At 38.8% G+C, this 14817-nt stretch overlaps 1 protein-coding gene across 1 annotated transcript in view; it reads left to right on the forward strand.

The window, feature by feature from the left end:
• The window catches only part of GALNTL6 (polypeptide N-acetylgalactosaminyltransferase like 6), a 496763-nt gene that overhangs the window by 196451 nt on the left and 285495 nt on the right, over nucleotides 1-14817 (forward strand). The window lies entirely within an intron of this gene.

A 14817-nucleotide genomic window follows, 5' to 3' on the forward strand; every position in this document is an offset into this window, starting at 1 on the left:
TGTCTGCTAAGAAAGGCAGGAGTTTCTCTTTGAAATGGAGAATGGAAGTCCCCTCCCTCCAAATTATTATAATTTTGAAATTAAGGGGCTCTCAGGCAAAGATATGGGAATTAAGAGTAGTAGTTCTTTACTAGGGAAATTAAAATAGAAATACAGTACTACAAAGAAACAAACACCAAGCCCTGACAAAGTCAGAGTACAACCTGACACCCTGTCAGGCAGGGTGTTGGTAGCAGTCCCATTAAATGGTGGGTGTAGTCCTTTTGTAGTTACAGATGTGATTCAGTTGAAGCAGTTGTCCTGTAGAAGGTGCAGTTTCCTTCCGGAGGTCCAGTGGTGATATGGAGAAATCCGGTTTCCCTCTGGAGTCCAGTGGAGAAAGGGGCTCCCTTAGTGTCCCAAAACCTCTGTTTTATCTTGGTAAGAAATATTGGGCTCTTCCCCCTGGCTGGAGCAACTTCCAATGGGATGAAGTAATTTTATCAGTCACAGGATGGGACTCAATGGCCCATTAGCAGAAGATACCTCCTTGGAGGAAGGGTGAGTTGTGAAAAGATAAAGAGCAATGCCCCACCTGGTTTCAATGGATGGCCCATTAGCAGAACATCTCCCACGGAGATAAGGATCACCGCCCCCACCCTCAACAGATGGTGATAGAATAGATACCATTTATCACATCCTGTATTGTAACCCCAGACATGTGTAAAGTGGGGAAGGAGTACAGTAATTTCATGATTATAAGCCGCACAATTTTGACTAAAATTTTGGTCCAAACCCAAAGTGTGGCTTATAATCACGTGCGGCTTTTATATGGACAAAGAACAAAAAGTTGCTGTTTTAGTTTGGAGGACAGGTGTCTGCTAAGAAAGGCAGGAGCTTCTCTTTGAAATGGAGAATGTAAATGCCCTTCCTCCAAATTATTATAATTTTGAAATCAAGGGAATTTCAGGCAAAGATATGGGAATTAGGAATAATAGTTCTTTACTAGGGAAATTAAAATAGAAATAGAGTGCTACAAAGAAACAAACTCCAAACCCTGACAAAGTCAGAGTACAACCTGACACCCCATCAGGCAGGGTGTTGGTAGCAGTCCCATTAAATGGTGGTTGCAGTCCTCCTGCAGTGACCAATGTGATTCAGTTGAAGCAATGGTCCTGTCGAAGGTGCGGTTTCCCCTCCGGAGGTCCAGTGGTGATGTGCAGAAATTGAGTTTTCCTCTGGAGTCCAGCGGAGGAAAGGGCTCCCTTAGTGTCTCAAAACCTGTTTTATCTTGGTAGGAAATGTTGGGCTCTTTCCCCTGGCTGGAGCAACTTCCAATGGGATGAAGTACAGTAATTTCACGAATACAAGCCACACAGAGCATAAGCCGCATCTCTGGGTGTTGGCAAATATTTCGTTCTTTGTCCATAAATAAGCCGCACCTGAGTATAAGCCGCTCTGTCGTTCGCAGCGAGGACCCACGTGCAACAAAGTTGCCAAATAGTAACAAAACCACGGCTGGGCGGGGTTTACTGTCTCAGCTAAGGCTGTGCAGGCTCAGCCCACTTGGGGCTGCTGGCAGGGCCAGGTGGCCCAGCTCGGTGCTGCCGCTCGGTGGGGCCGCTCGGGGCCGGTCGCCGCTGCCACTGGGCTTGATCACCCCGGCCCAGCGCTGCTCCGTGGTGGCAGGCAGGTACGGAGCACCCCCCGCTCCCGCGGCGGCAGCGGCAAGCGGGGACGGAGCACCCCGCTTCCGCGGCGGCGGGCGGGAATGGAGCCTCCCTGCTCCTGCCACAGCGGGCAGGGACGGAGCCCCCCGCTTACCCCACGGGCCGCAGGGATGGCAGCACGAGGCCCCCGCCTTCCCCCCAGACCGCGGGGAAGGCAGCACAGGGCTCCTCCGTCTCTCCCCCGGGCTGCGGGAGAGGAGAGAAGGAGAGAGCTCTCCCGCCTCTCTCCCCGCCCCCCATGCTGCCTGCAGGGAGCCAGGCTCCACCCGCGGCACAACAGAGTAACAATTTGTAACAATCGCGAAATGCCGGCTTTTACTGGCAAGTTGCTCGACTCGGCACCTCAGTTTCCACTTCTGGGGGTGGAAATGTCAGAAAATTATTCACATATTAGCCACTCCTGAGTATTAGCCACATTTCTGGTGTGGGAGCCAAATTTTAGTCAAAATGATGTGGCTTGTATTCATGAAATAACTATAATTTTATCAGTCACACAGTGGGACTCAATGGGCCATTAGCAGAAAATGACTCGTTGGAGGAAGGATAGGTTGTGAAAAGATAAAGAACAATGCCCTGCTGGTTTCAATGGATGGCCCATTAGCAGAATATCTCTTACGGACATAAGGATCACTGCCCCCACCCTCAGCAGATGGTGATAGAATAGGTGTCTTTTATCACATCCTGTATTGTAAGGTGCGGCTTATAATCAGGTGCGGCTTATATATGGAAAAGAACAAAAAGTTGCCAACACACGGAAATGCAGTTTATAATCAGGTGCGTCTTATAATGGTGAAATTACTGTAGTCTGCAGAGGGCAAGTTGCAGACTTTCTAAAAGGATACTGATTCTGTTGTCCTCCCAGATCTCCTTTCTGAGCAACTCTGGTTATTAAAGACTTCAAGAATTTTTCCATAGAGAGACTAATTGATTTCTAATATTGCCACACAAAAAGAAAAGAAACCTCTAAATAAATAACACTGGATTTTTTTTTCTATATATTTTGTTCTCAGCTTTCACTAAAATGGTGATACTGGAAAGAAATCCAAACTTCATATGCTTCACAAAAAGAGTGAAAGCTGTGTGTAGTTTTGGAGGGTTGACTTTTTAATTAGCTGCTGTTAATGAGTAAGTTAAGCACATACTGCCACTTCGGCCTGGTATTGAAATTACTTTTTCCCCAGTTTATACAATGAACAATTTTTTAAAATCTGTAATAAACTGTGATGAAGATCATGCTTTCATTTTTTTTTTCTTCTTTTTTATGGAGACTTCTGAAATCATACATAAGAGTTTTGAGACACTGAGTATTTCTTGGGTATAAGTTAATGTTTCCCCAATTTGAGTGTGTTTTGCCCATGAGTGATCTCTCTCTGCCCTCATCTCAACACACAAGCTTTTTATTATATTTTTTTTGCCCTGTCCAGGTGAGGAGGGGAGTGGTGGAGTTGCTTTGAAGAGCACCTGGCATCCAGCCACAAATCACCACAGTAGAACATCAGTTCTTAATCCAGTCCAAGCCCTTTGTCATAATTTCTCTCACTATTGTAAAGATGTTGGTTTACTATTTAAGCAAGTACCGGAAAAATTAAATTAAATATATACAGAACCACTTTCTCTAAGTTAAATCATATGGCATGCAAAGATGAATTAATAGTTAGAAAACCGACAAACTAAGGGAATTTTTCCTCTCTGGAAAATGTGAGGTGTGGTGATTTTTTCATTCTGCTTTTCTAGTTTTAAATATACTTGACAAATTAAATGGTGGAATTTCTGGTAATGCATTTAAAACAAAACCTACAATTCAAGTCTCTGATTTACATCCTATCCCTCTGTTATGTGTGGTTATGGAGGGCTTGTATGCTTGCTCTCTGAACATGGTTGCTAAAGATCTTTCTCCCCAAAGAATAGATTTATTGAGGGGTTATTGATCTTATGGCATAAGTAGAATTCAGAGCTACTGTGTGCTGCACAAATACATCTACATAATGGAATTTAACTTCTTTTTAAAAAATTTTCACAGTGAAAATAAATTTTTAGGGATTTTCTTTATATATATGTGAAATTTCAAGCTATGTACATATAAGGCTTTGGGCTGGTACTTGACACTTTTTTCTGTATATGATAGAATTAGAAAGTATTGTTTTGGTTCAAAACAAAAATTTTTAATTTGAATGTTTATCTTTTATTAATATTGGTTAAATTCAGTCATTTATGTAAGAATTTGGAAAAAAAATTTAAATTTTGGCATTGAATCCAGGCACCAGACATGAGTTTTCAGTAAATTAACTTTTTCAAGGGAGTTCCCGGTGGACATATTGGATTACAGCTGAGTAATGCATAGATGTGGCCTTGGGATAGATGTTCAGTTGTTTTTTGTAAGTGATGAGTTGTCCTTTTGAATAGAAACAGTAATTTCATGATTATAAGTCACACCTGATTATAAGCCTCACTTCCGGGTGTCAGCAACTTTTCGTTCTTTGTCCATATATAAGCTGCACCTGATTATAAGCCACACTTTCATTCGCAGTGAGGATCCGCATGCAACTTTCACCAAGTTGCCAATTAGTTACAGAATCGTGGGATTGCGGGGTTTACTGGCTTGGCTCGGGGCCATGCGGGTTTGGTTCAGCACTGCCCTGCCGCCTCCAGGGCTGTGCGGGCTTGACTCGGCTCGGGGCTGCTGTGGTCTCCCACTTCCGGGTTGGCAAAATTCATAACTTCATCCATATATTGGCCGCTCCTGAGTGTAAGTCGCACTTCCGGGGTGGGACCAAAATTTTAGTCAAAAGGGTGCGGCTTATAATTGTGAAATTACTAATTTTAAACTACAGTAATTTCACGATTACAAGCCGCACTGATTATAAGCCGCATCTCTGGGTGTCGGCAACATTTTGTTCTTTGTCCATACATAAGCCGCACCCAATGATAAGCTGCTCTCGTTTGCAGCGAGGACCCGCGTGCAACAAAGTTGCCAAGTAGTAACAGAATCACGGGATCACGGGGTTTACTGGCTCGACTCGGGCCGTGCGGGCTTGGCCTGCTCAGGGCTGCTGACGGGGCCCAGTGGCCCAGCTCGGCGCTACTGCTCGGCAGGGCCACTTGGGGCCGGCCACCGCTGGCGCCGGGCTCATTCACCTCGGCCCAGCACTGCCCCATGGTGGCAGGCAGGGATGGAGCCTGCTGGCACCCACGGCGGTGGCGGCAGGCGGGGACGAAGCCTGCCTGCTCTCGCGGCAGCAGGCGGGGGCGGAAGTCCCCCGCCTCCCCCCCAAGCCGCGGGGCCAGCAGGAGGGAGCCCCCCGCCTCCCCCCTCTGCACTGCCGGCACGGAGCTCTCCTCCACCTGCCGCGCAACAGAGTAACCAATTTGTAACAATGGCGCAATCCCGGGTTTTACTGGCAGGTGCTCGGCTCGGCACCTTGGCTGCACTTCCGGGGTTGGAAATTTCCAAACTTTTTTCATATATTAGCTGCTCCTGAGTGTAATCCGAATTTCTGGGATGGGAGCAAAATTTTAGTCAAAATGGTGCAGCTTATAATTGTGAAATTACTGTAATTAGTCGAAAATCTGTTCAGATCCTGGCTGAAGGGGGCTCATGAAGCCTTCACTTCTACCTCTGCCTGATTTGACAGCATATATTGACTGGAAATTTCAGTAGACTTTAATACAGGAAATCTGCTCAAATTTCTGGCAGTCATTTTAAAAATAGTTGGCATTAATTAGACTTGTATTTTTCAGAAAGATGTGAATCAATGGCAAGGGAGGAAAAGGGCTGTGGAGAGCTATGCTGTGCTCAGAGCAGGTCAAGCATTAAGTTTAGCTCTCCTTACCACAGGAATGCCAGGAAGTTGTAAGGCTCTTTAAAATAATGCATTTTAGACCATTTAAAATGAGTAATAAAAGGCAATACTAATGACTGCAGCATTAGTATCTTTCATAAGGAATGGCAGTGGCTGGGAAGTGCAGTGACAGGGAGTGTATGGAGCAGTATATGTAGTATTGAAAGTTTTCACAAGAGTAATGTATCTGATTTGCCAAAAGAAAACATGAAAAAGATAAGAGCATTGAGATTCAAAGTGTTACTTTGGATGTGATAGAACAAAATGCATTTTATTCTGAGTAAGGCAGAAGGGCTTACACAGGCCAGTCCCAGGAACATGGCATTACTGTCTCAGTTGTTCATCTGGGTTTATATTGCTTGCCTTGATAATTCTTGTATCTCTGAATTTCTAGGGGTGCCTCTTTTTATATTATCCCTGGGAATTATTTTCATACTCAGCTTATAATGTATAAATCTATACAGACCTGAAAAAGCAATAGACCATTTCTGTACTACCTGAGAATTTGCCCCAAGTGAGCAAATGCTGCTTGCTCATTGACATTCTTCTCAGATTTACACAAAGAGTAAGTTTGTCCTTGTCACTGAGTCACCGTGTGGGGAATCTGATGGCTTAGTCCTGCTTCTTGGGTCTCCCTCAAACTTTACCTGTGAATATTTACTGTCTCCATATGTAAGAATGGTTATTATATACATTTTTATATATTTTTATATATTTATATCTATTTTATATATGTATATTTATGTATTTTTATATATGTTTTATAGATTTTTATAAATTCATATATTTGTTGTTGCTGGTTTTTGTGGGGTTGTTCATGGTTTCTTTTGTTTTGGGTTTTTTTTGTAGGGGTCATAGGTTAAACCCAAATTTATTGGGAGCTGTGACAACTCGTGTGCTCTCTGGTGGATATACATCATGGAATAATGCTTTACGAACAAGAGTGACTACATTGTTGTACACCCTTGACTCACACTCATTTTTTACAGATTATTCCATCTTCTTCATGTAGCATCTGCAAAGCCAGCTTCTGGAGCTAGTTTAGCTTGAATTCATGAAAAAAAAAAATATTCCACATTAAGAAATTTGTTTCATGGAACATCCTATTTGTTTTCCTGTGATAATATATGACAAAGAGCACATGGTTATAATATGTCTTAGAATGACAAATAATAGAGGAACAAGAAAAACTCTTATATTAACTACAGCTGTTATGACCCTATCATTTTGTATTTCAGGGTTTTCTGAAACACTAACTGTGCAACTGTAATTATGCATTAATTTTGTGGATCTGTTTGGTTCCTGTACCTAACCATGTTTGGACACTTTAGTTTGAGTGATATCAGCTTGACCATACACCTCAATTAAATAAGACTTTCTGGTATTAGAGACTATTAGAATACCATTTTTGAGGCATTTTGTATTAATTAATTAATATAGGTCCTGAAACCAACACCTTACCATTATTAGTAGATTTTTTTTTCAGATCGTGTTCCATAGTAGATACTTTTTATCCTAGAAGGTTCTTCAGTTACTACATGAAACTGTGAAGCCTTTTTTGTGGCTGAATTCTGTTTCTCTCATGCTTGATTATTCAGTGTTTGGCTCTGATTAATGGTCTACAGCCAGTCTGTTCTAATGTTAAATGAAAAAAACATTCTGGTGGCTGTGGCACTTGGTGATAAGTAGTTAGACTAAATAGAAGATCTTCTGTGCATCCCTTGGCTACAGAGTTATGATTAGATTCAGCTCAGCCTGCAGAATACTACTGAGGATATTGCTTCTCTGCTGCCATGATAGAGCAACTCATATTGAGGCAGCATGTGCTGCTTATCTTGCATTGTACACTGTGGCATTCTAAATACACTGGACAAACCAAGTAGTATGGCCTATTTTTTTCTTTTATTTTTGCTAGATTTATTAAAGAGGAAATAAGGGGTTAGAATGAGTCTTTCACCCAGCAAGCCATTGTAGTACTTGCAGAAAGTTTTAAAAGGTATATCTTCAAAGGACAATTATATTGCTTATTTTTGTAAAATGTTTATTCAAGCCTTTGGACAGTTAACTTTTCAGGGTTCATATGCAGTCATTCTTCTGCTAAAACAAAACAATCCCACCAGTTTACCTCATGATTTTAAAGCAATCACTTCCCTCAGACACATAGACACACTCTGCATTTGTACCCTGCATTGTGTATGTTGTAAATTTAGAGTCTACATTTCTAATGCTTCAAATGAATGAAAAAGGGGAGGGGTATTTTATATTCCATAAAGCACAGGCTGTAAGATTTAGAGATTAATTATTAATTGAAAATTACTAATTGAAAAAATGCACATATTAAAGATAAACCACAATCTCTTGTTTCTATATCAATAATTTAATGTTGGTTATTTGAGAGATACAGAGTTGGATTTTTTCAATGGTTACCTGCATAATGCCCTTTTTCTGCTACGACACCACTTGCTAACAGTAAAAGCCAGGTTGCATTTCAAAGTGACATCTAGTAAAATGTCTAGATACCTGCAAGAAATAATCTCAAGAGCATTGAGCTAGTTTTTTCTTCTTCCAAATTAATTAACTCAGCAAACAATATTTTATTACAGATAAACAGGTAACATATAAGCTAATTCCTAAAGTATAACAATAATAATTTTTCAACCCACTTTGTCGAGGAAAGAGCTAGGCCAGCTGATTGTTCCCCATGCCTGATCCAAAGCCTGCCTTACTCATGGGACTGTGGAGTCCTGTGAGGCAACAAGCCCCAGCTGAAGTTTCCAGGCTCTGTGCTGTGACCTGGGGCTTTTGACACTCTGCCAGATGTTGCTGTTTCTTGCTTCACTTGGTACACTCATTCATTCTTCTGCTTACTGCCACTACTGTTTCTCATTTTTGTGCGGCTCAGCCTGATCCACTGTCATTTTGGATCAATTTCTCTTGTTACCACTTTAAATAAATGCATATAAAATGTTAACATGTCCTAATGTATACAGAATATTGGTAATTATCTTCTCCTGTTTCATGAAATATTAAAAAAAACCTCTTGTCCCATTTTTTCCCTGCAGTCTGACACAAAGGTTATGATCTTAAATTAACATGAAGAGTTGGCCTATGCCTGTTAAGTCTGTGGAAATCTGGAAATTATATTTAATACAGTTAAAAAGCTGCAATTTACTTTTTTCTTTTTTTCCACTTGGATATTCTTGTTATAGAAATGCTTCTGAAACATCTGTAAAATAAGCATATTTGAGAGGTTCCTATTTCTGCTTCACATTTCCTCTCCAGGAAATGCTCTTCCTTTTCCTACTTCCTACCCACTCTGGGCTGAGGAATGGCAGAACACGTCACTACTGTAAGTAGGGATTTAATTTTGTGTTAGTAACAGGTTCTTTTCATTTTTATCTTATGTGAATGATAAGCAAACAATACTCTAGATCCAACTGCAGTAGAATTTGAATTTAATCTTCTAAATTTTTTTAAGGAACATGTTCTTCTCTGTTGGTTTGTGGGTTTTTTTGGTTGGTTGATTGGAGGTTTTCTTGTTTTTTTGTTCTTGTGGTTTGATTGGGTTTTGTTTAGTTCTGGATGTGAGCAGGCATTAAAATAACAAAATGTAAAGTTATATGTTTTTTTCTCCCTTTTTCTTCAACTTTTTTTCTTCCTTTTCCTGTGCTCTTTGTATAAAGCTATTCCTGAAGAGAGAAGCAATTTAGTTCATATTTCTCCTGCTGACATCATATTACTGTAGCAGCCATCCAGAGAGGACAAAACCTCATATTTGCTCTCGATAACATCTCTATACCACTTACCAAGGACACCATGATCCTTGGAAAAGAAAACCTGTATGTACTACTGTCATCTGAAGATAGATAAAATAGTAGGGCTTAAATGCTTTCTAACAGAAAACTGAGTGAATTCTTGATTGTTTTCTGTAATAGTTCGATAAATGTAATAAATACATTTTATTATATATTTACAAATAAATAATTTATTCTTGCTTGAAAAATTATTGTTTGGGATTTCCTTGACAAGATTTTTGCATAAGATTTTATTACTTCTGTAATGCTAAGAAAAAGCCTTTTATATTGCCTCAGGCCTTGACAGAGTTATGTAATAAATAATTTGAAGTGTTGTAAATCTTATTGTAGAGCCTTTTTAAGCTGCTACGAGGTACAGTAGTGATAAATAATTCTTAAAAGATCTTTTGATCCTATTTCCACTGGCTTAAAATCAATTAAATTCCTTTCCCTGTAATATAAATTAGGTTAATGAAATTGTACAACTGAGTGAGATACTCTGAGAAGTTTAGAAAAATTAGAATAAACATGAGATAAATATACTTCAGTTTCTGATGCTAGTTTTATGGACTCTGAGGAAACCTATCGTCAGTTCTCCTATTTCTCTTAGCATTCATAGAAATTTAAGGTTGGGATCCACCTTAATAGATGACCAGAGTTGTATCAATTATCTCCCTGAAGCACGTTGTCATTTCTTGCATACCTAAACATGGATCCCATGGTTCCCTGGATTGTCTATTCCATTGTTTTACTGCTCATACAGTTAGAAAAATCAATCTGAAAAGCCATTTTATGTAATATAAATATACACCTGCACATTGTTTGTAACTTGGTTGGTTCCATTTGATATGAAGGGAATTTAATGTGAGACATGCAGTTTTAATTTTCTGTCTCTGTAACAAATTGTCAAAGATCATTCATGCATTTATTAAATAAAAATTTGCGTTCATTTTATTGGAAATTAACATAAATGTGCAAAAGCAAAAAAGGCATTTGCTCAAAAAAGCAAGCAATTCCTTTTCTAGTATGAAAGAAGAAGGTGGTTTCTGCCCCCAGTCCCCTGTCTGTGAGGAAAAATATGGAATTATTTTGTTTGAACTCAAATGGAAATTCACTTGCAAAAAAGCAGAATGTGCTGGCAGCTTGAGTTGCTAATCTGTTTTACTTATCTAAATAATATGAAATTGATCTCTGCAGTGAAAAATGAGGACTTGTATATAACTGTGTGCTAGGAAAACTTCAGAAATTGTGTAAAATATACCACAGAGTGCTTCAAACAGAGTTTTTGCCCTCTGACTTGGCCAGTTGCCATATCAGGGATCAAAAAGGTTGTTTTGTGAAAATCTATGTGTCAAAACTCTCACTCAATTTTTTTTTCTGCTACTGATCTTTATTTCCCATTTTGGTTCTCACACTCTTTCTTTGAGGCTGATACGTGACTGCATTTATTTGGAATTTGTGTTTCTCTGTCTGCCTTTGCTAAGAAATACAATCACTCTCTCCTCATGGGTCTTCAGTTCTGTATTGAAAGATTGCTCTAGAATAAGATTAGATGTCTGTTCTCACTGTGAGAACTTCCATGGAAGAGGATAAGCTTGGAGTTTGTGTGTGGGAGTTTGTGTGTGTTAGATTCTTGGTGGAATATTTAGAAATAATTCCTAATATGTATTTTAAATAATTGCAGAATTAACCTTCCAAAAGTAATAAAATGCACTATAGTAAGAACACTTAAGTATTTGTTAGTTTACATATTAAAATAAAATTCTTATATGTACTAAAGCATTTAGCACATGGAGAATTCTTTTTCCCTATTAATGGTTTGAGGTTAAAGGATGCTCGAATGCTTGAATTAAAGTCTGTACTTAAATACTTGTGTAAATTATAATCTTGACTTGCTATGGCTGTGCAGTCATGCCTGAGTAAACTAATAGCAGTGAGTATAAACAGTAAATGATTCAGATTTGTACACAGTTCTTCCCCACAGACTTATGTTCTTTATCCACTTGGCTTCCCGTGTTGTCAAGCAGTTGCTTAACTTCTTGAACTTACAAAGCCAATCTTTTTTTACCTTGCCTGCTGAATTATAAATAATGTTCATCTGAATTATAGAAACAAAATCCCAAAAGAAAATCCAAAAGATCCTGAAATGAGAACCTGTTGCCATTTGATTTATTGTTTATGGTTTTAAGCAAGGTCCCCTATCTATTGCATATGGAAGTAGCGCAGAACTCCTGTTGCATTTTCAAACTGATTTAGTTGATGTATTTTGCCAACAATATCCCGATTCACTTTATAATTATAGTATCTGGAAACTATATCACTGTGGTTGATACATTATTCTGCAAGTAGACTTTTGTCTAATTGAGTATACAGAATGTTTTTTTATTTTCTTGTTTCACCTTAATCGTTTTCCCTTTGAACCATCTGTTGGACAAGAGGGCTTATTCTCCTCCTGCTGTGTCTGCATTATATATAAGCAGAAGATACCTGAGGTGTCCTTGAGCTATCAGTTATCATAACCTGTCAGGCATAGAGCTGAAAATTTTTAGGGCTAGGTATACAGTGTAGGGTTTCCTAGGAGACTGTAACATCCCTGAGCTGGGCTAAAAAAGTCCTATAGAGGACCCAATACTTGACCAAGCCAGTACTTTGTCTTGATGCCTTCAATATCTCACTTTACGTTGTTTTTTTTTTAGAGGAAAGCCCTGCATATTTTCATACTGCTTATGTTGATTACTGAGTCAAAAATCAGACTAATAATTCTGTAATCACAAGGGTAAGATGCTGTATGGATTAAATATTGCTGTAAGGCTTCCCATGCAGTGGACCATTCTGATAGTATTTTTGGGCCCTGGTTGAATATATGTGTCATTCTTGTGCTATTGGGTTTCTCCCTTCCTTGACAAATCAAAACCCTGAACTAAAACTTCTGATTGTCCTTAGTTTATAAGGTTATTCTTACTGCAATTGTAAACGAGCCTCAGAGAGTCTTAGTGCTGGGTTGGTTTTATACATCACATTTGGATGAGTCTCCTTTTGGGTATAAAGAGGCAAAAGATTGACCATTGGGTTTTTTATTTTCAGTTTCTACAGTACTTTGTAGCCTTGTTGAGCTTTCTGTGTTGCTGTTTTGCCTTCAGACAGAAGAGACAGTATAAGAGGGCTTACATCTCTTTGTCAATAGATTTAAAGAAGTCTTCTTGTAGCCAGTAATTATACTTAAAGTTAAACTTAATCCTTTTTCCAGAATTTTACTCTTCTTATATTGTGAAATTTCCCCTTGTTATTCTGGCATATAGATCCACCTCTAAACCATTGTGCAGTGACAGAAATTATTGTTAGTCTTCTAGGAGGATGAATCATTGACAGGAGAGTTTTCTGTGCTTATGAGTGGTTTTTTTTAATGCTAAGTATACTCATACATGGCACTTTTCTCTACAAAGGAAATCCTTCAAGCCTAATGATCACCCAAAAGTTGTATTTAATTTTTTTAATGCTTATCTTCTGAGCTCTCTTTCTCTTCTTCCATGACCAGTCATAACGAATGGTCTCTTTTACCAAAGCTCTTTGAGAGAAATTAGCAAACTGCTTCCAGCTGGATCTGGTAGATGGCTCCCCTAGCTAATGATCCTTAGCTAATCAGGAGGAGATGCAGGGTGAGAGAGCAAGCAAACAAAAAGATGGGAGAAATAGTCATAACATTCAAAAAAGTGGATAAGCCTCTGTTTATGCTCTACATGTGTGTTTTAATGAAGTGTTGGGAAAGAGTCATGTTTCATACCTTCTAGTGCACCTCATGGCTGAGCTATACTGCATAAGTGCAAAAGCAATTTGGTCATGTACTTACACAGCATGATGGGGAATGTTCTGCGCATTCCCAAGCTGCTGTAATAACAGCCATGATATCTCTACTTTTGGCTTATGCACAGTGATTTTACTCCATATTTGATGTGAAAGAATAAAAGACTGTTTTAAACATGCTTGTCTTCAGTTTTGCTGGCAAGAAACATTGCAAAAAAAACTCTTAGGACAAATATTCATCTCCTGAAGAGCCAAGTGGACTCATTTATGAAAAGCAAAGCAAGAATCCATCTCTCTTTATAGAGAGTGAATAGCTGGAATACACAGGAAATTGTATAGTACAAAACATTTGCAATAGTATATTTGAATCATACGCGTCATTTGTTTCAGAATGTTCACAGTATAACTAGATAAATGGATAGATATATATCTATATATAGATATAATAAATAGATAACTAGGTAAGTGGATAAATCTCTTATTAATAGCTAGTTAAAAAATTTACTTTTGGTCTATGTAGAATATATACTGAGAGATGCCAAAATTTCTGTCCTAGGTCAAATGACATTAGCTTATGTTACTCTATTATGAATCATATTTGATACAATTGAATTTGGAGTAGTGCTTTGCCTCATTAGCAGTTTTTTTAGTTCCTCCCCATTAATAGTATGAAATCATAAAGATTTACATAGAAACTTAGTCTCAGATTTTGTATTATGTTAGTGTGTTGCATACATTTGGGGATAAAATTGACGAAATACCTGTTAGTAATTAAATAGCATAAGAGAAAGGGTTTCATAATAGGAATTAATTTCTCCCCCTTGTAAGTAACAGTAATTGTTTCCATTAAGAATTTAAATGAAATTGTAAATATGTGCACAAATTTTAGAATTAAAAAATACTATCTTAGCAGAAAAAAAGTTAAAATTGAGTCACTACATCACCTTTAACTGCATATTCTGTGTTTTTAATGTCTTGTGCTTGTACAGTGTGAAATAGGGCACTGACAGAGGCTTAGAAGCTTTAAGAATACCTCTGGATGCTTCTCTTAGCTTCTGGTTGCTTTCCTCTTCATCCACTCATGCAACTGGTCCTCATTAGCTGAGGATCACAAGCCCTTGATCACTTATTGAATCCAGCTAATTAAATCCTCTATAAGAGGCCAGGTAAAAGGTGGTGTTTTCTTTAGCAGGAGCTTAGTAGTAGACAGGGGGTTATAATCTGATCAATGAGATGTTCTTTTCTGTATGCTTTCATATGGAAAGCATATGATCTTGAGAACCTGAGTAGGCTTGAAGGGATTTTGAAGCTCTAAAAAGTACATCCTCTGCAAGAATGGGAAGAATAAAAGTAGTTGAAAAGAACTGAAGGCTTTCATTTGCTGATTTTCTTTCAAGTGCTTTTATTTGTTCTCTACTGTCTTACTGGAAGAGATAGAAGTGTAGTAGCCTGAGGTAGGTACTAAGCAAGCCAAGTGACTGATGATGAGAGCTAACTTGGGAATAAAAAGCTGGAATAGGAAGTCTGTGCTTTGCTCGGGGACAAGCAGATAATTTCTTTGGGGAAGCAAAAAGTGACCGGTTTCTGAAACCAACTCCACAGTGCTGTGATGTTAGAAACACTGAGTACATCTGTCTTGTCCCTAGGAGTGCAAGGGTGTTCAAGGAACCTAGA

The sequence above is a fragment of the Catharus ustulatus genome, chromosome 5, assembly GCF_009819885.2.
Source record: "Catharus ustulatus isolate bCatUst1 chromosome 5, bCatUst1.pri.v2, whole genome shotgun sequence".
Lineage (NCBI taxonomy): Eukaryota > Metazoa > Chordata > Aves > Passeriformes > Turdidae > Catharus > Catharus ustulatus.